The sequence below is a fragment of the Apodemus sylvaticus genome, chromosome 8 (assembly GCF_947179515.1).
Source record: "Apodemus sylvaticus chromosome 8, mApoSyl1.1, whole genome shotgun sequence".
Taxonomy (NCBI): domain Eukaryota; kingdom Metazoa; phylum Chordata; class Mammalia; order Rodentia; family Muridae; genus Apodemus; species Apodemus sylvaticus.
Genome location: NC_067479.1, coordinates 14,318,039 through 14,342,378, shown reverse-complemented (window position 1 = coordinate 14,342,378; position 24,340 = coordinate 14,318,039). Strand labels below are relative to the sequence as shown.

Here is a 24,340-nt window from a genome sequence, read left to right as displayed (position 1 = left end):
TATAAATATCATTAGTTTAGTAAATTATCACAGCTATACTTGGTGAGCAGCTGACAAAGCCAATATCTTCTTCATGGTATTTTGTTATAGACTTGTAGTCAAACCGGTAGCTCAGGTAGATTTGGTGTTCTCTAAATTGTGTTATGGTTTTTTACTGTCTTTAAATATTAATCAAAAGTAAATGCCCTAGAAACTACATATTGACATTTATAAGAAATATATTCATATATTTGAAATATAAATCAATATGAAATGACATTTTCTTTTTTCCCTTTTTTATTAATTTTTTTTTATTTATTGAAAAGGGAAGTTAAGGGAAGTAAAAACACTTTATGGTAAAATTAAAGATTTACATAGAGAATATTTTAGATAAACACATTAAAATTGACAATTTTCATGGAAAATTAAGGAGTAAAGTGGTAGACATATAAAATGTTGCTAAATTAATTGAAATATGGGATAGAAACATTTTATGATAGAATTGAAGATTTACATGGAAAATATTTCTGAGAAAATTATAGAAAAATGTAGAAAACATATTAGAATTAAAGATTATCATGGAAAATTTTATATAGATATAATAATGGGTGAAATGACATTTTCAACATAAAGATCAGAGCTTAATAATGAAGGTCACATATCATTAATAATTTTCCAAATTCTGTGTAGCATTATAATATAAACAGAGTAAAATGATGTTCATCTATTTAGTCTCATATTCTGTAATGTAGTAGCCGAGATAGACTTAAATATGATTTTCTTTAAAGCCTATTAAGGCCAAAATGGCAAATCATACATAATAAACTTCTCTATGGAACTCTGGGAAAAGATATATTCTGATGATATCTGAGTTTTTATCAAATTTCAAGCATTGAGATATTGTACTAAGATCCTTCTATCATTATTATTATCTACCAAGGACTATCTTTGTCTTCTAATGCATCTAAAGACACACAATACACATACAAAAACACATACACCACACATACAGAGGCACACCCTGACACACACACACACAGGCACACAAACACACATACTATACATATGTACACAGAATCCCAAACATAGGAACATACAGCACACATAACAAACATACATCTATACACATACACACATACATAAAAGCACACACAGAGACACACACAAATACAACAATTGAAGAAAAAGTGTCCTTGACAGATGTCATGGAAAATGGGAGGGAACTGAGGAATATTAGTAATGGTTAACTTATGTAAATATAATAAAATCTCAGTTGTTTAAGGTGACAATTTTATTGCACATCTACTATTTATTTTATATCTACCCATCATCTATATATTATTTTCTGTACATGCATGCCTTGTGCAGATGTAGATGGCATAGGATAACCTCAAGGGTTCAGAATTCTACTTTTCATTGAGTTTTGACTTAAAAGATTTCAATCAAACCTTGGGTAAACTCATTTTGGGGACCTGCAGTAAGGCCACTTGTTATATTATAGAAATGTGTGGATGATTTTGCTTTCCTGTCACTCTGGAAAAAGAGAGAAAGACAGATATGAAGGTTCCAGGCCCATATATACTCCCAGATTATATTTTCCCCATACAATGAGATCTAAACCTGCACCGAAGAGGAAGTAACCACCTTCAGGATTCATACCCCATTCAGTACCACTTGTCACTGCAGGCTATTTTTATAACACAGAAGTCCAGTGAATGGCATTACCTGCATAAATCACAGTCTGTCTTTTGAGAGACATGTGTACATAAGGAAATTATAAATGTCCTTTTCAAACTCAATTGTCAATGCCCTGCTTTATAAATTTCATACAAACTAAGGCAATCCATATTCTAGAACATAATTTATCATTGAGATATTATAACATGTTCTAGAGTATCATCATACATGAGGATTTTTCATGTAAAATGTTTCACAATTGATGGTGTTCACTCAGTTTTCTGAGGCAGTTTGAAAATCATTAGTATAACTTCTTAAGGATAATCATATTTTAAAATATATACAGTATGTTCATTCTTTACATATTCATTTGTGCCTATTTGTTAAATACTGGCCTGCTGAGTCATATGAATGAGTCTGAAAAATATTATCCCTTTTACAAATATTCAGGATAATTGTAACAGCATATTAAAAATGGTTATTTACATGTTATAAAGTACAGACAAAAATTCTAGAGTAAAATCTAGATTTGCTCCTCTGATAATATTGATAACAAAGTCATAACATAGGTGATGGAAATGCCATTAAAATATGGTCAATTTATAAATATTTGCATTACCTGAATGTTGAGATTTCTACTTAAAATAGCATTTTATAAACAAATATAAAAAGTCCTTTTTAAGACCCATGTTAGTAGAAAAGATCTGATTAAAATTTCAATGTCTTAAGAATAGAATCTAAATAATAACAGGTTTACTGATATTAGCTACATTTCAGTAACAAAAATTCTTAGTCAATTTCAGAAAAATTTAAATTAGCTGTTAAGTAAATGACAATGAAACTATAATCCCCAGACCCAGAGAGGTTAGTTAGGTAAAGAGGAGGGATTTAAGGTGGGAACAAGATCTCTCTCTGGGAATTAAAAAAAAAAAAAACCAAATAGACCTCAAGATGGGCTGGAAGCATGTGGGGACAGGAAAGGAAAGATAAATTGGAAGGGAAGTGATGGAGGAGAAAGGGTGCAGCTGGGTCAGGTGCATGTGGGAGTGCTGTGAAGGCCTAGTATAGTGGACACACCTTGGAATCTATGAGGGTGAATGTGGGCTTAGATTTTTCAAAAACCTACTTTAATACAGGTTCTAAATACTTCAACCTTCATTCTAGTCGACTCCAAAAAAAAAAAAAAAAAAAAAAAAAGGTAGAGGAGACAGTTTCTTAATAGGTCAAGGGTGGTATAGACCTGTTTAGAAGTGATTCTTTGTGGTGATTCCAATTCCTATCATCAGGACACATGACAGTCCTGTATACTTTAACCTAGCAGTTGTCCAGTGCAATTGACAAACACCAAACGCAAATCAGTAGCAGTGGCTAAAGCCAGAAAAACCTTGAGACACCACTGAACTGGCACATATCAGCAAAAGCAGAAAGAAGCAGCCAGAACACCATGAGAGGTCCTTTGGAGAGTTTCTATTTATGAAGTCATGACAAGTGCAGACCAGTGCAGACTAGCTAAATGTTGCAAGTCATACCAGTGTAATAACAGTGTTCACTGACTGTTGGGTTCTACTTATGCATTTTATAAACAACCTATGTCCTTTCAAGTGTCTGCCTTTGTAAAAGACCTCCTCCTCACCTGTCTACTTTAGCAAAACATCCTCTCATTATACATCCTCCAGAAAAATATCAGATGACACAACTGAGTCTAGTTAGGTGACCTTAGTGAGAACTTTTAGTAATGGAAGATATGGAGTTGAAGTGACCAATTTTTGTATTAATCCAAGCAATCTATGAGGGTAAGTCTAGTTAAGACTCCTGAAACCAGGATGACTTTCACTGAGAGAACTGGTTCACCAAACCAACCACAAATCCTCACACCCATGACTTTCTCTCCCTACAAGATTAGAGATGAAAATGAAGATGCCTACAAGATGAAGAAGTATTTGAGGGTAAGGCCAAACAATGACTGGCACAACTTGAGACCTATTCCATGATAGGGAGCACAACCCTGATGCCATTAATGATATTCTGCTATACTTTCAGACAGGATCCTAGTATAACTGTCATCAGAGAGAAGGCTTCACCTAGCAACTGAAGGAAACTGATTCAGAGATCTACTTTCAAACATTAAGTGTGGTTTGGAGAATCCTGTGGAAAAGAGGGAGGAAGAATTAGAGTGTAAAGAACACTTTAAGAAAACCCAGAGAAGCAACTAACATTCCCACATAGAGGATCATAGAAACTAAACTGCCAACTAGAGGGCCATACATGTGATGGTATAGGCACTCCTCTTCACATATCGAACAGTTGTGCAGGCAGATCTTCATGTGAAATTCCTAAAGTTGGAGCACATTCTGTCTCTGACTACATTGCCTGCCATTTGATCCATTCCCCCTAACTTGGAGCTGCCCTACTTAGCCTCAATAGATGTGCCGAGTCTTACTGCAACTCGATATCAGAGGTTGGTTGATATCAATGGAAGTCTTTTCCCTTTCTGAGGAGAAGCAGAGAAGTGGTTGATGGAGGTAAAGGGAGGTGAGAGGAAGGGTCTGGTAGAAGGATGGAGGTGAAGCTATGGTCTGGATGTAAATAAATTGATAACTTAATCAATAATAATGACAACAACATAAAAGAAAATTACTGAATGAATTGCCTTATGTGGAAGTTGTTGGGGTTTTGTGTAAGCTCCACCCCACACCTACCTGGCAATAGCCAGGTATGCCCCGCCCCAGAGATCTGGCCCACTATAAGAGGGGCTACTTGCTCCTCCTCTCCCTCTTTTTGCTCACCGGTCTCCCACTTACTCTCACCTCTCTGCCCCTGGGGCTCTTCCCCCCCCTCCACGTGGTCATGGCTGGCCTCCACTCTCTCTTTCCACTCTCTCTCTCTCTCTCTCCCCCTCCACGTGGTCATGGCCGGGCTCCACTCTCTCTTTCCACTCTCTCTCTCTCTCTCTCTCTCTCTCTCTCTCTCTCTCTCTCTCCCACTAACTCCTATCCCCTATTCTGAATAAACTCTATTCTATACCATGTCCGTGTTCACTCACTCCTTCATTGAATCCTTCATCATCCTTCAGAAGTGATAATAAATAATGAATCATGGCAGGTCCATATTATTTGCACTGTTAAAATCATAAAAGGGAAATACTTTAATATTGATAGGATTTTTTGAATTTTTAGTTTTGATATTTATATTAAACATACAAAATATACCAACATTATATATGTATATATATTAAATTATTGAATTTTAAATGTTCAATAATTTCAAGGAAATTCAAGAAACTACCCATTGGATTATGTGTAGATAGTGAATACAATCTAATGAACATTCATTATCTCATACATTTTTTCCTTTTAAATTCCACCATGAAAAGGCAATGGAGTAAGGTAACTAAGGAGAAATAAAACCATATTTAAGTAGAAGTGAAATCACAATAGTCACTACAGTCTAATGCAGAAGAAAAAGTCTAAATTATATAAATATGCAGTTAATCATCAAACTAGTACTGTTGTAAAAATAGGGCTTTTACCCACTTTCATTTTCTCTGATTTATAAATATTACATTTATAAATATTACATAATTATCACATTAAAATATTAACTTTTCTATTTAAAAGAATTTTTTTTTGGATTTGGTTTTTTCAAGACAGCATTTCTCTGTATAGCCCTGGTTGTCCTGGAACTCACACTGTAGACCAGGCTGGCCTCGAACTCAGAAATCCCCCTGGCTCTGCCTGCCAGAGTGCTGGGATTGCAGGTGAGCGCCATCACCTTGCTAAAAGAATTTTTAAATTTCCTTATAACATATTTAGAAAGTAAAATGGTGTCATATTTCTATTAGCATTTCTTTATTTTACATTTTATACATGTTTTGATTAACTATTTACCTTAGATCCCAATTGAAGCTTCCTTGACTTCACAGTCTCTCACTCTTTGGCCTGAGTTTTCCAACCTTGAGAAGATAGTGGTGGAGTCACAATAGGATTCTGGAGATGACTTTGAAGTCTGAGGTCCTCAGGGCTTTCTAGCTCTCCAATTGTCCTGAAAAATGTTGATGATAAATTCTAAAAAGTCCTAAAAACTTTATTGCTCTTTCTGAGTGTGAAATAGTGCTGGCTTAGGTAGTTAACACTTGCAGCCTAAGCAATGTGGCCTGTTGCATCTCAACAGGAACTGCTGGCCTCTAAATTTCAGCCTGCTTGTCACAGGAAGAAAATGGGACACTTAAAGAGGTGGTTATAGTTTATAACTAAGTTGTAAAAAGTTTCCTGTGGAAGCTATCTAACACAGAAAAGCAGAAAGATTGTAAGTGGAGAAAGGTAAAAATTCTTCTAAGAGGGAAAAGACAAAAATTCTACTCTAACTGGGGAAGGGAAAATTTTTCTGCTCTCTTTCCCCTTCATGTCTTTGTCCTCAGTACACATCTTTCAGAATACATGATCACATGTTACAAATTTCATCACAAGTTCACTCAAAAATCAAATCATAAATTGAAATGGAAGTTACAACAGTGAATGTTTACATCCATATCTATTAGGAATAATTATATAGCTAAACAATTATCACCTGTCTGAGCTCTACAGGTTCCTTGAAAGTTTAAAACCAGAACTAAGATATTAGTGAAGTTTTGTATAGATAAGCCAAGTCAATATTTTATCTTCTGTACTAGCACCTATAATAAATCATTCCCTTTTTATGACCTTTTGGTTAATAGTTTTACAACCTCTTGGAATGTGCTCTGAGTAGGAGAAAGTCTGCTTATCATCTAAGAGACTGATGACACTTGGGAGACTGGCAGAGTTCTCATTGCAGTTTTGGCTATAAGAAAAAGACCTGATAGCAGTGGTACTATAAAAGAGCTTAATAATCATGTACACAATTTTAGGAATTCTTATAGGATCATCATTAAAACAATTCATCTGTCTACATAACATCATTGTAAGACAGTACATCTTCATGGATCCGCAGAAATCTGCTCCAAGGGGGTGTGCTATTACTTATTGATTATTATATATGTTTAACAATAGCAGGAAAATAATATTAATAGCAGGAATCTTTCCTAAAATAAGTCCCTTACAGCCTTACTTAATGAGGGCTCACATGTCACAGATTATCTAACAATCCGAAGCAGGCCATTTCAGGATGTTCACCTGCTAGTTATTAGCTTGTCCTATTATGACTCCTGACAACTCTTATCTCACCTCTCTCCTCCATGCTTCTCAGCAAAGGGAAGACCTCCCATCATGAATACCAACCAGCCTTGGCATACCAAGTTGCAGTAAGAATAGGACCATCTTCTTTTGAGGCTAGAGGCTACAGCCCAACTGAGAGAAAGGGATGAAGGCATATATTTAAAATGACTTTTTCCAAGGTGTTTCTGTAATCTCTGGATATCAAAGACAACTCTAATTTATCTGAAATCCCATTAAATGAAGTGATAATTATTATCTTGATGCCTTCAATTATCAAATCCATTATACAACCTCTTAGAATATGTTATTCATAGTAATACTGATTTTTTTCATATCACATTGATTTAGATCTGGTATCTTTTTTATTTGCTTTTAAATCTTTTATTATTTTTTTAATTTACATTTAAAATGTCCTTTTCCCAGGGCACCCCACCTCCTCCTCCTCCTCTTTGCTACTAAGAGGATGTTCCCCCACCAACTCCCACCTCACCTCGCTAACATCCCCTTTCTCAGTTCCATCATTTGTTTGTTTGTGTTTTCCTGTAATTCTTTAAGAGATTTTTGTGTTTCCTTTTCCATGACTTCTGCCTGTTGACTCAAGTTCTCTTGCGTTTTTTTTTTTGTTTGTTTTTTTTGTTTTGTTTTGTTTTGTTTTGTTTTGTTTTTTTTGCCTTTCTTCTTTATTGGCTTCTATCTCTTGGGCCTTATTCTCCTGCATTTTTTTTAACAGATTTTTGTGTTTCCATTATACGGGTTTCTAGCTTATTCATGTTCCCCTGTATTTCTTTAAGAGATTCATTCATGTCCTTTTTGTGTTCTTCTAGCAGCATCATGAACAGTGATTTTAAATCTTGTTTCTCTGGTGTGTTGGCATAACCAGGACTTGCTGATGTTGGAGAGTTTGATTCAGATGCTGCCATATTGCCTAGATTTCTGTTAGTAGCGTTCCTGCCTTTGCCCTTTGCCATCTTGTTCTCTGGAGCTAGTTGGTCTTTTCTCTGGCTGGTGTTTCAGCCTCCTGACAGGCTCTAGGGCTATTTCTGCAACACTGGATGGCAGGGTTTCCCCGGTTGCAGATTGCTGATGTGCTGACCTCCTCTTGGGTGCTTTTGCAGCCCTAGTGTGTTTTGTCCCAGATTGTGACTGTGAACCAGATGGTGCCTGTTTGCTCCTTCAGGGAGTGCTGATGGTGTATGCTGCAGGGACCTTTTCTGCATGCTGATCACTCTGCTGGCCAGCGGAACTCCCAACCAGGTTGGTGCACACAAGGTTAGCCTTGCTGCTCAGGCCCTGAGTCTAGGCAAAAGCCTGGCAGGCCAATGTCTGAGCAAAGTTCCCCTCAGCTGTGAGTGTTGTTGGGTCTGTCAGGTGGCCAGGATGGCTGCATGTGCGTGTTCCCTGAGAGTGCCTGGAGAGTCTGCTGGGCTAACAACCTCCTAGCTGGGTCAGCACACAGATGGCCCACCGAGCAGCCCAGGGCCTGACCGTCTGAGACCCCTGCTATGTCCTCCTCGGGCTATGCCTGTTAGCAGGTTTGGTTTTGCCTGTTAGGACTCTCTGGCTTCCCGTAGGCAAAATGGTGGTGGCGTGCGCACCTGCCAGGGCAAACAACCTCCTGGCCGGGTTTGCACCCCGGTGCCCCCCCCACCCCCGACCAGCTCAGTGCCTGGATGCAGGCCATTGCCTGACGGGCTTAGACTCCCGCGATGTTGGTCTCGGGTTGTATTTGCATACCTCAGTCTGTCTGATTTCTCTGGCATTGGAGAATCAATATGGAGGCCTCGTATCTGACTGGAGGGAGGCAGAGTTCTGACGTGGCTTCTGTGTGGTGAAAGGCGCCGTAAATCCTCCACTGCTTGCAGCCCGGCTGGCCAGCGATGGCCAGTGGTCGTGGGCGCAGGGTCTGCCTGGACCCTGTCAGCTTGGTTCCACCGCTGATGGCCCTTCCTCTGGACCAGCCACTGCTGCTGTTGCTGCTGTTGCTGCTGTTGCTGCTGCCGCCACCGCTGCTCCCCGAGATATAACATCCCCTTTCTCTAGGACCTCAAGTCTCCACAGGATCAAATAACTCAATTAAAAATGTGGTTCAGAGCTAATCAAAGTATTCTCAACTGATGAATCTCTACTGGCTGGCAAATACCTAAAGAAATTTTCAACATCCTTGGTCATGAGGGAACTATAAACCAAAACAACTCTGAGATTCCATCTTACACTAATCAGAATGCCTAACATCAAAAACTCAGTCAATAGCAGATGCTTGTGAGGATGTGGAGAAAGATGATTTCTGACAGGATTGCAAACTGGGACAACCACTTTGGACATTAATCTGGAAATGGATTTCCATTTTCTGGAAATCTCAGAAAACTGGAAATAGACTCAGCGATACCACTCATGAGCATATACCCCAAAGAAATTCTACCATATCACAAGGACACATGTTCTACTATATTAATAGCAGCCTTATTTATAATATTCATGAGGTGGAAACAACCCAGATGTCCCTCAATGGAGGAATGGATCTAGAAAATGTAGTACATTTAAAAGCATTAACTTAAAATCTATTAATTATTATGACTTGAATAAATCCTCATTTACATTCCAACCAACAAAAGAGAATGATGAATTTTAAGTGATGATTATTTCATGATTTTTATAGGTCTACACAATACAAAGAAATGCTTTTTATGACACCAATGATGTAAAACATTGTCTAAAAGAAGCAGGAACTGTACTTGTTGTTAAAGGTAAGTTGATTTAAATCTAGAGTGTTAAGCATTATCTTTGTGGTAGGCATAGGAAAATATCTATATAACATATTTAAAATAATGAGAAATAGTGATATATCCATGACATGTCAAAACCAAAACTAGAATGTAGAGCTTCAGAAAACTGACAAACAAAACTGCTATATGGCATGTAGATAACAACAAAATGGGAGAGTCAGTTCTTCATGGCAATAATCGTCTATAAATATAATTGGTTTAAGTTTAAAAAAATTGGAAGAATGAATAAAATGTAACCTAGCCATATGGAGTCTATCAGAAGCTCATGACAAAGTGAGGAACAAGCAGCTAGAGTAGACAGATAAAAGTTATAAAACGAATGCTATATTGAGGTACCTGTAACCTAAATTATATCACACGCTAAATCGAGTATCACTGTTGGAAGAAGCAACACATTTGCAAACATTTATTCATGTATGGTCAAGACATGTATAAGAAGAGAAAATAAAATACTGACTGGACTGTCTATTCAAAACTTCAAAACAAGTGAGACACAAGGCACCTGAGTTGTCTTTTAACAAAACTGTGCTAACTTATGACATAAAATTATTTTTGTAAACTTTTAATAAATCTAAGGATGTAGAAGATTGATAATGAATGTTCAGTTAGGTAGTAGCCTTAATGGAAATGCCTACAAACATTTCTGCTGTGACAGCTATTCAGAAACCAGTGCTTACTAAAGAACAAATAGTAAGTCTCTAAGGCCAGGGACCATCAGTCTTTAGCCTTCAACCAACTCTCTTTTTCACCTCAGCTTTTTCCTCAGCCTCAGCAGGTCACCCAGTAAGTAAATATCCAACCAATAATTAATCAGCCAAGACAGAAAAGAAGTAAGGAAACCAAGCCTAACACAAGGAACCTATGAAGCAGCACCATTGCACTGATCTCTACCTATGAACTGCCCAGTGATCATTGCTTGTTAAACATGGCATCTTTTCCTAGACCAGTTTATGGTTACAACAAAGTGTAGGTCTCAAAATATTTGAAAAGATTCATATTTTTAATCAAACTATCTTTTGCCCAAAACAGATCAAAATATATGACATTAAAAAATTATAAAGTTTAAGATCAAAATTTGTAGTCAAAATGTCATGAGGTAAATCAGGATATACAAATAACAATAAAACATACCAAACTACTGATTGTATAGCAAAAGTGGTATGGTAGAAATATATACCTATAACCATATTAAATTGTAAAATCTCAAATCAGCAATATACATGTATATACTGCCATGGTGCTGATTTATATATTTAAAAGCTATTTTTCCTGCATGAATAATAACATCTACTACTTAGTAGAACAAGAAATATATCTTGTCAGAAATTTAACTTGCTTTGATTAGGAGGAATGTTTACGGCCTAAGCACAAAATGAATTTGTGGTTCATTTGAAGTATATATAATTGAGAGGAAAAGTAGTGTGGGAGATATGGAAAGAGTCAGAGAAGAGGGAACAGGTGTGACTTTGATCAAAACACATCATATGCATCTACAAAACTGGCAAAGAGTACCTTTAAAAATGTTCTACAAATACTTCTGTCATTGTAAACATGAAAGAAATATTTCGACATCTCCAGGTCCTGCAAGAGGCAAGAGGGGCTTCCGGGGAGGGCAACTGGGAGGAGTCAGTGTGCTCTGGTGAACCCAGCCGGCTCCAGCAGGAGCCTTCAAGTGTCTGCTTTGGGATATGAACAGCCTGGGCCACAGCACTCGGTCTCCAGGAACTGCAGGAGACCTGGTGTGCACCCTGAGCGCACAGCTTGCTCCAGTGACAGAGCTTAGGTTCCAGTCCTGAGACCTCTGGCAGGAGCCCTCAGATCTCTCGGCTTCAAGATCCAGATCAGCCTGGGCAGCAATGCCACATCTCCAGGTCCTGCAAGAGGCAAGAGGGGCTTCTGGGAGAAAATCAACAAGATAGATAAACCCTTAGCCAGACTGACCAAAGGGCACAGAGACAGTATCCAGATTAACAAACTTAGAAATGAAAAGGGATATATAACAACAGAAACTGAGGAAATTAAAAAAATCATTAGATCCTACTACAAAAGCCTATATTCAACACAACTGGAGAATCTGGAGGAAATGGACAGTTTCCTAGACAGATATCCTACACCAAAACTAAATCAGGATCAAATAGATCATTTAAACAGTCCCATAACACCTGAAGAAATAAAAAGGGTCATAGAAAGTCTCCCAACCAAAAAAAGCACGGGACCAGATGGCTTCAGTGCAGAGTTCTATCAGACCTTCATAGAAGACCTAACACCAATATCTTCAAACTATTCCACAAAATAGAAACAGAAGGAACTCTACCCAACTCGTTCTATGAAGCCACAATTACGCTGATACCAAAACCACACAAAGATCCAACAAAGAAAGAGAACTTCAGGCCAATTTCTCTTATGAATATTGATGCAAAAATACTTAATAAAATTCTTGCCAACCGAATCCAAGAACACATCAAAACGATCTTCCACCATGATCAAGTAGGCTTCATTCCAGGGATGCAGGGATGGGTCAATATAAGGAAATCCATCAATGCTATCCACTACATAAACAAACTCAAAGAAAAAAACCATATGATCATCTCATTAGATGCAAAAAAAGCATTTGACAAAATCCAGAATCCTTTCATGCTAAAAGTATTGGAAAGAACAGGAATTCAAGACCCATACCTAAACATCATTAAAGCAATATACAGCAAACCGGTAGCCAACATCAAACTAAATGGAGAGAAACTTGAAGCAATCCCACTAAAATCAGGGGCTAGACAAGGCTTTCCTCTCTCTCCATATCTTTTCAATATAGTACTTGAAGTTCTAGCTAGAGCAATTAGACGACAAAAGGAGGTCAAGGGGATACAAATTGGAAAGGAAGAAGTCAAATTATCACTATTTGGAGATGACATGATAGTCTACTTAAGTGACCCGAAAACCTTCACCAGAGAACTTCTATAGCTGATAAACAACTTTAGCAAAGTGACTGGTTATAAAATCATCTCAAGCAAATCAGTTGCCTTCCTACACTCAAAGGATAAGCAGGCTAAGAAAGAAGTTAGGGAAATGACACCCTTCAAAATAGCCACAAACAATATAAAGTATCTTGGTGTGACTCTAACCAAACAAGTGAAAGATCTATATGACAAGAACTTCAGGTCTCTAAAGAAGGAAATCGAAGAAGACCTCAGAAAATGGAAAAATCTGCCATGCTCCTGGATTGGCAGGATTAATATAGTTAAAATGGCCATCTTGCCAAAAGCGATCTACAGATTCAATGCAATCCCCGTCAAAATCCCAACTCAGTTCTTCACAGAGTTAGAAAAAGCAATTCTCAAATTCATCTGGAATAACAAGAAACCCAGGATAGCTAAAACTATTCTCAACAACAAAAGAAATTCTGGGGAAATCAGTATCCCTGACTTCAAGCAATACTACAGAGCAATAGTATTAAAAAACTGCATGGTATTGGCACAGTGACAGACAAGTGGACCAATGGAATAGAATTGAAGATCCAGAAATGAATCCACACACCTATGGTTACTTGATCTTCAACAAAGAAGCTAAAAACATCCAGTGGAAAAAAGATAGCCTTTTCAACAAATGGTGCTGGATCAATTGGAGGTCCGCATGCAGAAGAATGTGAATTGATCCATTCTTATCTCCATGTACTAAACTTCACTCCAAGTGGATCAAGGACCTCCATGTAAAACCAGACACACTGAAACTAATAGAAAAGAAACTGGGGAAGATCCTTGAGGACATGGGCACAGGGGGAAAGTTCCTGAACAGATCACCAATAGCTTATGCTTTAAGATCAAGAATTGACAAATGGGACCTCATAAAATTACAAAGTTTCTATAAGGCAAAGGACACTGTTAAAAGGACAAAATGGCAACCATCAAATTGGGAAAGGATATTCACCAACCCCACATCCGATAGAGGGCTAATATCCAATATATACAAAGAACTCAAGAAGTTAGACCCCAGGGAACCAAATAACCCTATTAAAAAATGAGGTACAGATCTTAACAAAGAATTTTTCACCTGAAGAAATTCGGATGGCCGAGAGGCACCTAGGAAGTGCTCAACATCATTAGTCATTAGGGAAATGCAGATCAAAACAACCCTGAAACTTCACCTTACACCAGTGAGAATGGCTAATGAGACAGCAGGTGTTGGCAAGGATGTGGAGAAAGAGGAACACTCCTCCACTGCTGGTGGGGCTGTAAGATGGTACAACCACTGTGGAAATCAGTCTGGAGGTTCCTCAGAAAACTGGACATGAGACTTCCAGATGACCCTGCTATACCTCTCCTGGCCATATACCCAAAGGATTCCCTGGCATGCAATAAAGACACATGCTCCATTATGTTCATAGCAGCCTTATTTATAATAGCCAGAAGCTGGAAAGAACCCAGATGCCCCTCAAAGGAGGAATGGATACAGAAAATGTGGTATATTTACACAATGGAATACTACTCAGCAATTAGAAACAATGAATTCACAAAATTTTTAGGCAAATGGTTTGATCTGGAAAATATCATCCTAAGTGAGGTAACCCAATGATAAAAGAATACACATGGAATGCAATCTCTGAAAAGTGGATATTAATTAGCCCAGAAGCCCTGAATACCCAAGGCACAAATTGTATAACAAATGACTCCCATGAAGAAGTATGGAGAGGGTCCTGATCCTGGAAAGGATTGATCTAGCATGGGAAGGGAATGTAAGGACAGAGAATAAGGAGGGAGGTGATTGGAGAAGGGATGGAGAGAAGAAGGCTTATGGGACATATGGTTAGGGGGGATCCGGGAAAGGGGAAATCATTTGGAATGTAAACAAAGAATTTAGAAAATAAAAATATTTAAAAAAAGAAATATTTCTTCAGCCATTTTACTCTGGGTTTTTATATTTCAGGTGCTAGAACTCAGTACTGCCTATCTGAAGTTGTCAAGGAATTTTCCACTTAATTCTGTTTTTTGAAGGATTGAAAATATCAGTAATGTAATATATACTAGTATGGTTGATGAGATGATAAATTAACACTTCAATTTTGATGCCATTGTTTCTCAAATGTTGGTGAGATGCGTTTGTAAGATGCTTGAAGATGCTTTTCTGTAAGCTATCAGCGTAAGCTAATACTTGAGAGCATCCCAAATGATATTCTTGACAACATGAACCATGACTAGGGATCAGGAATAGTAGTGTTTTACAGATAGGTCTTTACTACTTGTCCTTTTAAAGAAGATTGCTTAAGTAAGGGTTGCAATTTCCAGTGACAATGTGTTGTAACTGTAGCTAAAATGAAAATGTCTTCCTGAAATGAGGGAGACTGTCACTACTGAATGGTCATCCTGTCCTCTTTATAACATTTGCTGCACAATTGTCTCTGTGGATGCTAAATGGACATACTGAGATTAAAAGTATATTTCAGTTCTTACTGATCATTTTGATTATTGAACTATGCTATGCAAGCATCTGTTAATCTGGGTCAAATCATTTTGTTTCATCTCTTCAGAGAACTCAAGAAGTTAGACTCCAGAAAACCAAACAACCCTATTAAAAATGGGGTACAGAGTTAAACAAAGAATTCTCACCTGAAGAATTTCGTATGGCGGAGAAGCATCTTAAAAAATGCTCAACTTCATTAGTCATTAGGGAAATGCAAATCAAAACAACCCTGAGATTTCCCCTTACACCAGTCAGAATGGCTAATATTAAAAACTCAGGAGACTGGAGGTGTTGGCGAGGATGTGGAGAAAGAGGAACACTCCTCCACTGCTGGTGGGGTTGCAAATTGGTACAACCACTCTGGAAATCAGTCTGGCGGTTCCTCCGAAAACTGGGCACCTCACTTCCAGAAGATCCTGCTATACCACTCCTGGGCATATACCCAGAGGATTCCCCACCATGTAATAAGGATACATGCTCTACTATGTTCATAGCAGCCCTATTTATAATTGCCAGATGCTGGAAATAACCCAGGTATCCCTCAACAGAAGAGTGGATACAAAAAAATGTGGTATATCTACACAATGGAGTACTATTCAGCCATTAGAAACAATGAATTCATGAAATTCTTAGGCAAATGGATGGAGCTAGAGAACATCATACTAAGTGAGGTAACCAAGACTCAAAAGGTGAATCATGGTATGCACTCACTAATAAGTGGATATTAACCTAGAAAACTGGAATACCCAAAACATAATCCACACATCAAATGAGGTACAAGAAGAAAAGAGGAGTGGCCCCTTGTTCTGGAAAGACTCAGTGAAGCAGTATTCCGCAAAACCAGAACGGGGAAGTGGGAAGGGGTAGGTGGGAGGACAGGGGGAGAGAAGGGGACTTATGGGACTTTCGGGGAGTGGGGGGCTAGAAAATGGGAAATCATTTGAAATGTAAATAAAAAAATATATCGAATAAAAAAAGTTAAAAAAAAAACAGATATCATTGATAAACTAAACATTAATTTACTTCTCTCTCCAATCTTCAAATAGCAGTAAAGTGATTTACTCAAAGTTCTGTCCTACTTGGATTTTTTAATATTTATATTATAATAGTACTTCTGTAATTCCCCTAGAGGTATGTTATAGTACACAACAGCAGTTCCTTTGTGCTATCATTCCAGATTCTTATATGTATGTGGGCTAGGTTTAAACTTTCCTTTTTGGTTAATGGGTCATTGCTATAAGTGAGCATTGAGGGACATATCTTGTCACAAAGGAAATAAGCAACTTGAGAACCCTTGTCTCCTTTTTCTACAACTTGTCTGAAGCAACATCTGATGCTCCCCATTCACAGTATCTTAGATTTTGCCAATGCTGGCTGAAACTTATGAATCAAGAAGTCCATTTTGATTATGTCAGAAATAGGAATTTAAAGGTTATATAAAGACACAATATGCATAAGCTATCAACATATCAACAACAGAAACCCATGTCATATTAGTTCTCTAGATTCAAGGTTGAAATGACAAAAATCCTCTAAAGCCTGTACCTATTGAGGACAAAACAAAATCTTTTTATTATGGTCTGCATTATGAATTAGCAGAAATTCTAGTAATTTTGTTGACTAAACCAGTTTATAATTCCCTGACTGGAGTGTTTAACCTCTAAAATCTAAACATGCACATAATTATACTACATCTTATACAGATCAAATTCTTGTGAGTAGTAGTTTTACATTGGAAGGAACTGCCTGATTATTCAAAATCAAGTCCCTACTTCCTGCTCTGTGGGCCTAAGTCTAGCACACTATTATCAACCCAGGAGAAACAAAGACATTTAGAATGCCGGCATAATTAAGAAGCCTGCAGACATTAGAGGACATGAAGAAGAGTAAACACTATGCAGAAAGGCAATGAGGATGCAATAACAGATTTGCTTGTAAAGAACAAATGCCTTGTATCCTCCTTGATGAAGTTGTTAAGAAAATAAGCATCCACCAAACATGAGCTGCATATAAATTGTTTCATATGAACCCATGCTAGAAAAAAAGATAGCATCTGGCATGGTATGTTTGTGTTTGTAGTGATTGATAATCAGAAGCCTCTTGCTTTCTATCGATGGTCACCTAGGGAATTAAAAGGACAAATAATAGGTACAAGCCACTCTGCAACTTATGTGAGTGCTTTCTCTGTAAACCTGTCTGTAACATGGCCAGATTATTAATTTGTTGGGAACTTTTCCTAGTAGAATATAATTTAAAAAGTTGTTACTATGAAAATCTATCGTAGATATATACTTTTATCACTTCCATTATTTGTTTTGCCATGTGTTAATTGTCTTGATAAATAAAGAATCACCAAACTAGAGTTCAGAATGGCCACACAATCTTATGTGCCCAATGGTGAGGGATTATACTGTGTATTTTTTCACATCCTCACAATCAGTCAAAGCCTTTTAGGCCTTGCCTTTTTTCTTTTCTTCATATATTTATATAGATTTTCTTTTCTTATTCTGTCCACCATAATGGATGCAGATTACATATTCATTATAGGCTTAATTTACATTTCCTGAGTAACAACAGTGACTCTTTATGAAATTGTTGTTCATTTGCACATTTTACTGAAAATGAATTATAGTTCCACAAATGTTTTATAAATGTATATTTGTCATCACAGATAAAAGTTTTCATTGATTATTTGGTCTTGTAGTTATGGCAATGTTGTTCAGAGTTTCTGAACCATCTTACTCATGATTTAATTAAATTATATCCAATTTGGTAATTGACATGGGAAAATCTTATTTTGTAACTTATGTTGCATAGAGCTTTTTCTTCGAAAAAAATGAAATGATGGACTATTTTAAATGTTAGATAGTTAATTAATTTATTGAAGAAAAATTATGTATTCTTTTTCAATGATTTAAGGTATCAATGATATTAAAGATTTCTCTGCTATTCACTCTTCCCAAATATATAAATTATTAAGTAGCTTCTATAAATAAACTTTATTATCAATAAAACTTTATATATTGCTGAATACAATCATTTTATCTAAATAATTAGTCATAGTTTGATTCTAAATAATGTTAAAGAAACAGGACATAATGTAGACTGATAGGCTGTGTGCATACAGGTATTTAATGTATATCTTTGTATGATATTATGTGATTGCATTTGCCCAAGGAGTCACTTTCCTAACTTTGTTCTTTCTTCTTTACTTGATCCATAGACATTTGCAACCTAGTCTGGCCTCAAAATCCCTATGTAGCTGATTCTGTGTTTGAATTCTTGAGCCTATCCCCTCTACATCCCAAGTACAGGCATACAGTATAACTTCTGTTGCCATCATGTATAACTTGTGCTGTTCACGTGGTTTTCCTTTTTAAAATCTGATAAAAGTAAGTTTGGTACATATACAACCATTTCATATGCCAAGTGTGCAATTAACAGAAGGTGAATTCAATCCAGAAGATGCGTTCCCTCATTCTGTGATAAACTAAATACTGCTCTATAAAACTTATTGCAGTAAAATACAAGCATTTAAGTGCAAAATCAAATTCAGTTTTACTGGAGTAATTGGTACCACAATTCGATGAATTTCAAAGATTCAAATTTCACTGATTCATTATGTCTTTTAAAAGCATTTTCCACATATATTTATGAACAAAACTTTTCTACCCAAATGCTTAAACCATTTAAAAAGTTTCTCATTCTTAATTGCATTTATGAAACTGTATAATATTCACGAATCCTGTTTATCCTTCGGGCTCTGCTTTCCTAATATTTTCAGTGGGAATAGCTGCAGACACCTCAAACAGCACTGTGGGTCCTAAGAACAGATTCTCTGGAGAAAGCTTCAGCAAGACAGCTCATTTTAATATGGGTAACAAAGGCTGTTTTAATACTTTGGGGATGAGTAGGGACTCTAAGAATGAGTGTACATTGTTGGCTGTGGATGCCTCATTTGCATAAAGAGGAAATCCAGGTGCTGCTGGACATGACCTTATAAAGGGAAAGGAAGTTGAACCTGGCTACCCTACAGACTATGTGATCTACTGGGGAAGAGGTGGAGTCATAGAGCTACATGCACTGAGATTCCCACGCAAGGGATGGGGGGGATCTATCCTACTTCTATTGATCTCAGGATAGATTTCCAGTGTTTGGGCAAGTCTCAATTCCACTGTAGCTTCAGAACTGCTCCAGTCATACTCCTCTCCCACACCCCACACTCCCCCCACCTCCTTATTACCACTCACTATCCCCCACTATCCTCCATATCTCCACCCCTCAACCTCTTCTCACATGCCCCCACCATTCCAAAAAGTGTACTGTGGAATTTACAATAGAAATACTTTCCTAATCACATATTTGTCATTTTCACTTTTAGCTTTGTAATAAGTAATAATATTTAAATGATATTATTATAAACTTTAATCACCATATGTAGGAAAATATAGGATGCATTATTCCTATTGAATGATTGACCTTATGACCAATAGAATAAGAATTTTATATGATGATACAAGTTTGTCTTCTAATTATCAATGTGCAAATAATTTCTTTTGATATTAAGCAAGAAATGATAATAGTGTACCTTTCTTTGTAGCTCAGCCTCATCTTAAATATAGTGTTTGGCTAATTCTTTGAGGAATTTATATGATCAGAGTGTTTTAAAATGCTTTGTTAATCAACTTATTTTTTGATATGCTATATATAATTATTATAATGAAATAATTCAAACATAGCAAATCAAGAGCATGCTTCTGAAATTCACACAATTAACAACAGAGTATAGTAATGAGCTATGATGAGAAAATTTGGTATTATTACTGAAAAATACATCACATTTCTAACAATATGTGTACTAGTCATAATTGCCTTAGTAATTTTATATTTTCATATTTCAAAGCACTGTTTGTTTGCCCCCTAACCAATACACATGATTTTATTTGTCAATTTAAAATATTTTTTAGATAAATAATGTTGCCTGGTAGGTAGTATCTAGTGCAAGTTCATGGATACCACATATAAGAATTACCTAATCAAACTTGTATTAAATTCCCAAATCACCAAAACTATATAAGAAAATAAGAAATGATACAAGAAAATATTGAATAAATTTGCTCACTTTTAATGTCAGCACTCAGACAAATATCAACAAGATCTAGTAAAGCTCGAGGACAGTCTGATCTCTACAGAAAGCCTGTTTCTTAGCAAAAGAAAGAAAAGAAAGGGACTGAGATCATGACAAAAAGAAATATGGAAGAATGAAAAACAAACATGTAGTTATGATGTTTTAAAGAAAATTTCTTTCTATGGCAACAGATATCTAATATTTAATAGTTTTTCAGTTCTAGACACTAATATTGATCAGTAGCATTAAGAAGCAGATTAGATGCTGGGAAAACTTGTTTAAATCTTTACTCTTTTTAATAGTTCCTCTCACAACAAAAGTAACTTCATTTCAGGAAATTTTAACTGTTTTTTACATTTCAAACATCGCCATACTAAGAAAGTTTTCTGATCAGGTTAAGTAAGAACAAGTACTAGGAATGATAAATGTCTTTTATACATTGAGCTGCAGTAGTATCCTGAAATTGCCACAAAAATCCAATACAGTATACACCAGGGTCAATATGTGAAATACTGGTAACATTGGCTCACAGAAGATTTGTAAATGATCTTATATCACAATATTAGTACCTCTTAATATTAAGTAGGACTGGTTATTGTATGCTCAAAGTCATGTCCATGCTAGGCTTAGGTCTGTTCCTTATCCCCAACAGCCCTGGATTTTTATATTGTAGTAACATGACAAGCTCTTTCTGGCTATATTTTTGAAGTGGCATACACAGTGATAACCCTGAAGTTATTTAAAGATTTCAATATAACTGTAAATCTTGAAATTGTCCTATAAAAGTCTGTTTCTCATATTTTGAAGAGCAGGCATCCGTTATTTTGTTTGTTCCTCACAAGCCAGTCCTCTATCAAATTGTTTTTCCAGTTTATTTTTACCCGTGTAAACACTTTTTCCACCTTTCGTGGTCCTCTGTTCAGTTTCATGACCTTTCTTCACACTCAAGAATCACATATATGTACAGATATTTAATATTAAAACAAAGTATTTGCATATAAACATGGTCTACATGTCTTTCAATATTTGTCTTACCTCACTAGACACAATAATTTTCAGAGCCATTATTTTCCTGAAGATGGCTTATTTTTACTTTTGTTTATAAATACAATTTAATTGGGCATATATATTATATTTTTATTATTTTTCATTTAATGATAGGCAATTCACATATTGATGTTTGTGTAAATCTATGGTAGAATTCAGACTATTCCAGAAGGCTCAGGAATGGTATAATTTGTTCCTAGTATTGTGCTATTTGTAACTTCTGAGACACCCTCACACTGGATCCTATAGTCGCTCCACCAGTTTACCATGTAAAGAAGTTGCCCGCACAGCATGGCTGCCAGTATACTTTGATTTTGGTTTTTTTTAATGATGGATATTTGACTGGTAATAGAATTTTAAAGGACAGTAAGCTTCTATTTCCTTGATGACTAAGTATTTGTAGAGTTTTCAAAATTAGTACTGTTTTATATTTATACTTTTTCTAATCTTTAGATATGCAATGTAATATTGCAAATACTACATTGCATATCTAAATTACATACTCCAAATCTTCCAAATATAGGAATTGAGATTACCCCTCCAAATTTGATGTCTTATCTGCTTATTGATTGGTAGATTGTTGATTTTAATTTTGGTAATTCATTTTTAGTTTTTACATATTTGAGATATATAATTGCCTATCTATGATGTAGCTGGTATAGAGCTTTATCACATTCTCTAGGGTGTCTTAAAACACAAATATTAGAGAATGAAAAATATGTCAATGTTAAGTCATTTCTGTTATTGATTATTTTAATTAAATATCAATAAAAATAGACTCACTAATGCATTTACTAAAAGTGACTCAATTTCAGTAGATAGAACAAAAAAACACAAAACGAAAGGAATCATAAAGAAAATAGAAAGCATTGATGTTTATGTTTAAAGCAGTAATATTATTTGGAAATAAGAAATGAGGAACTATTTTATCTTTATATTCACTTAACATTGCAGGTACTAAATAAAAATTTGAATGTTCATACATCTAGTGTTTTTTGATAAACTGTGAAAAACAGTATGGAAACATATCAACTTTTAATAACAATACATTGACAGAGAAATCTCTAAGCAAATACCAGATCAATAGTCCAGCCTAAAAGTATTGTTCATGAAATATTATATCTCACACCAGTGTAGTATAGCTGTTTCCTGGCAGGTAAAATTTTCTCTCTTGTAGGAAAATTCTAAAGGGAAGTAAAATGTCTTATCATGAAGGGATGCTCTTTAGATTAATGAAATCAGCAACTCAAAGGTGTCAAGAAGTCCCTAATGCTTCCAACTCTTGAAACTACTTAAGAGAAATAAAGTGTAATCATGTATTTGGAATGACAACAACAGACAAACCAAAGTGAAGAAGGAAAAGCCCATAAGGCCTCAACCCTAGACAAGGAACTATAAGCAATTAAGGAATGCTGACAGCAGGGAAAATAGTCTTCTGTAAAGAAGAGTACACCAATTGTTTACTCAATACGAAATGCTCATGTCTAAAATCCTACACACACATACAAGTAAAAGTAACATTAGAAAGGCTGAGCAGGATACGTTTTGATACTGTGTGAGTGTATGAGTGTGCATGTGTGTCTGTGAGAGAGAGAGAGCACATGTGAATTATTATATATTCTGCATATATTTTCATATAAAGTATTTTACATATTTATGTAAAACAATTAACACCAGACCATATAATTGGCTGAGTGCCTGGGAGGGACTAGAGGGAGGAAAAGGGAAGAGAAATGACATAATTAAATATAATTATGAAAACCAATGTATTACATGGAAAGAGTTTAATGATATATTTTATATTCCAAAAATTATACATTAAATTTTAATTGTCTCTATCACAAAAAATAAGTACACTAGAAATTAAAGTTTTGATTTGATTGATTTAATCACTCCATAATACAAATATATATCAAAACATCACATTAATCTTTATAATTACTTCAAGTAAATTAATAATTGATTAGTGTCTAAAATTAAGAATGTTAGAATGTTTTTGCATCCTGGGTGAAAGAGAAAAACAGAGGGCCCAAAGATACTCTTAGGATATCCAGTGATCTGTTTTATGATAGTCTAATATTAGAATTTATGGATGACTGGCATTTATGTTGTCTTTCCATATTCAAAGAACTATAAAACAAAAATAATGAACCCCAGTATAATTTATAGACTTCAGTTACAAGCAATGTATTAAAATTAGTTAGGTAATTGTGAATGTTACGTACTAATTTCAAGTGTCAAGAAAACTATGGGTGGGAATCCAAGAGTGTATGACATCTCTATTCCTCTGGATTCTTTACTCAGTGTCTTTAGTCTCAACACAATATTAACAAAGTGATAATGATGCATGTGCAGACAGCATGCAAGGTGAAGGAGAAAGAAAAGGAGGAGATAAATATGGAGGTGGAGAGAGAGAGAGATAGACTGGTTAATTGCATTGTTAATTGTTATACCTAGCACACATGTGTCAGCCATGCCATAGCCAAGTATTTCAAACAAAACTATTGGCCTCAATTTTGCCTCTATGGTATTTAAGCTCCAGATGATCATTAACTGCAAATGTTTCAGATGATCTATGAGAAAACTGTGCAGCCGGGAGTAGACAACCACATAAGCCACTATGCTTTGTGTCAATTTGTTACATGGTATTGTACATAAAACAAACAAACAAACAAACCAAAAACCAAAAAAAAAAAAAACCAACCAACCAACCAACCAAACAAACAAACAAACAAAAAAACGGTCTGGGAGGGAGTGACTGAGGATAGATTGTTGTGGATTTGGTCTAAGGCTACTTAGGCTAATCAGGTGCCCAAATTACATGGAATCCACAGTCTGCATGTAAGATGTGGAGGCACCCTGTGCCCAGTTGGCTTTGATCATTAGTAAATAAAGTTGTTGGGAACCAATGGTTGGCCAAAGAGAGAGAGACTGGGCTTTAGGACGCCTAGGCAAGTCCCTGAGGGAGGAAGGAGGAAGGAGAACTGTAGAACTGCCAGGCCATGATAGGAGTAAGACCAAGGGCTGAGCGGTGTGGAAGAGAGAGCATACCATACCAATCATGATAAAGCCAGGGAAGGAGG

The 24,340-nt window shown here is 36.1% G+C and overlaps 1 pseudogene; it reads left to right on the top strand.

The window, feature by feature from the left end:
* The first annotated feature begins 3,479 nt into the window (after positions 1 to 3,479).
* The window catches only part of LOC127691144 (putative protein FAM10A4), a 153,965-nt pseudogene continuing 133,104 nt past the window's right edge, over positions 3,480 to 24,340 (top strand).